Genomic DNA, 2,854 nt, shown 5'->3' on the forward strand with positions numbered 1-2,854 from the left:
CTATACAGCGTTATTGTTTTTAAGTGACTGAAAACGGTTTGCACCTGTTCTATACAGCGTTATTGTTTTTAAGTGACTGAAAACGGTTTGCACCTGTTCTATACAGCGTTATTGTTTTTAAGTGACTGAAAACGGTTTGCACCTGTTCTATACAGCGTTATTGTTTTTAAGTGACTGAAAACGGTTTGCACCTGTTCTATACAGCGTTATTGTTTTTAAGTGACTGAAAACGGTTTGCACCTGTTCTATACAGCGTTATTGTTTTTAAGTGACTGAAAACGGTTTGCACCTGTTCTATACAGCGTTATTGTTTTTAAGTGACTGTAAACGGTTTGCATCTGTTTACGTTCCTAATTAAATAAATTGAACGATATGTAATATAAATTCGACAATAGGATAAATTAGACGATATATTACATAAATATAGAATATTTATTATATCAAGCATTATATTAGAATATTATAATATTAAAACCAAATTATTAGACACACTCTAAGAATCTACGTAAAATCTTAATTATCAGGTGATGGAAAGCAGCTTTATTGCTTTTATGTGACTGAAACCGGTTTGCACCTGTTTACATTCTTGTATCACTTGTTTAAATTCAACGATTTATAATATAAATTCCTTAATTGGATGAAGTGGACGATATGTTATATAAATATAGAATATTTATTATATCAAGCATTATATCGGTACATTATAATAATTAGCTCAAATCATTAGACGCACTTAAGTTTTTTAATAATGACATGTTTCGCACGAGTTTATATGCAATACTTTTATATTTAAACATACATGCAATGGGTTTTTATTCAGGAGATATTTCATATATTTTCTATTTTTATTTATATTTAACGTATTGCATTACAATGTCAACCAATTGATACTGGAGAGTAAACAAATTCAAACCGGTTTCATCCGGGTAAAAACAATAGAGCTGTATAGTATCACCTAATAATTATAACTTTACTTAGAATCTTATAATGCGTCGAATAATATGGCTATGTATATATTTGTCTCGAGGCTGAGTCCTAGGATTTCCATTTGGCTTTGAATGCTGTATTTTAGAAGACTCGGTTAATTCCAATTTTAAATTTACTATAGACGCTAAAAATTAATTTTACTCTACTTTTTTTGATGTACTTGTGACTAAACATCCTAATCATCTTGCGACCTTTGTTTATAGTTAACATTTTTACAGTCCCTGGTATCCCCTCATGCTAATTGAAATCACCCTAACTGGCAGAAAATATCTGCTTTTCATACTTCCGTTTTTCGCGCCCATTTCGTTTGGTCTTACTCTTCTTTTTTTTAAAATTTTTTTTTTTTAAATTCCTTACTCAACTTCTTCTGCTTGTTTTGTTCCTAACAGCGGATTTGACCCTTCTATAAATGATTCAGCTTTTGATAAACTCAGAAGACTCAAACGTTCCTCTTTTTCTTATAACTTTGCAGATAACTTCATTATCGTCTTTTTCCATCAAAAATAAAAATCTTAAATATTATATACAGTACGGAACTCGTTATCCGGAAATCAGAAAACCGGAAAACCAAAAAACCGGAATGAAATTCAATAAATTTTCCCGCCATATTTTTAAAAAAAATTTTTTTTTTTCCTTATAAGATTTTTCTTTCTTTTTTGAAAGATGTTTACCTAGCCATCATTTTGGAACTAATCATTAGTGTATTACTTCATCGTTTTTTCTTCTTTTTAAGATTATTTCCAAAAATTTTTTTTTTTAGTTGGGTTTAACAATTAAAAAAACGGCTTTTTGTAGCGATTCAGAAAACCGGAAAAATCAGTTATCCGGAATAGCGATGGTCCCGATCGTTCCGGATAATCGGTTCCCTACTGTATTAGGAATTAACAAAAAAATTCCTAATATCCTATCCCGTTTTTGGTTTGAAATTCGTTTTCAGGCCTTTTAATGAAATTGAATTTAAGTTATTTACATATCCTATCACTATTAACCGCTTCCTTGATTATCCCGAGTTAATTCGGGTATGCATATATTGCCAATATTTATTATTCCGAGTAAACCCGGTCATAGCAGAATTCGCCAATACGGTTTGTTTTGTCGCGCTATCATTGGGCCGGAAACAAAACAAAAAATGAATAAAAAACAATATGTAATTGGAAGCATTTCCAAATTTTGTTTTAGCGTTTTGCTGTTGGATTGTGGGACTGTTCACGCGTTTTGCGTGATTATACGTATGATGGTTGCGAAATTTACATAGAAAAAAAAGTGTAAAAAAATTCCGTTCGCGAGTGATAGTGAAATTAATGCAGTTGATTTTTCAGATTATAAAGATGTGAACATATACAAAGACTAACACTTAACGTTGTTCATTTGCCCGAGATAATTTGGGATAGTAAACTGATTTTAAATTAAATGTTTTTTACACAGAAAATAAACTAAAATTTCAATTTAAAACTTGTGTGCTATGTTTTGTTTTAGTTCCTTGAATTTATTATTAAAATAAAAAAATATGTTGATTTTTTGCATTTTTTTCTTTTCTTCAAAAGAATTGATAAGGGAAGCGATAAACATCGTAAGTTTCTCACCAACTTTCCATGGAGCGTGGAAATTCATTTTCAACTCTCGACTACAGCGTTTTTTTTCTCCAAGTTTTTTATTTCATCTTTAATTTTTGTTTCTGTTTAATTCTCAGCTACCATGGTTTTTCTACTTTCCTTTTATACCTTTAATTTCCATTTTTCGTTGGCAACTTTCTGTTTTAAGTTTCAATTTTTTTTCTTCCTCATTCACATCTGGCAAGAACGAGCACCTGTCTCTGGGTGCTTGAAACATACCTAGTTTCATTTTATGTTCATGTTTTTTTTTTAAA

This window comes from Parasteatoda tepidariorum, chromosome 5 (genome assembly GCF_982258835.1).
Source record: "Parasteatoda tepidariorum strain Cologne lab strain chromosome 5, Ptep-v5.0, whole genome shotgun sequence".
Lineage (NCBI taxonomy): Eukaryota > Metazoa > Arthropoda > Arachnida > Araneae > Theridiidae > Parasteatoda > Parasteatoda tepidariorum.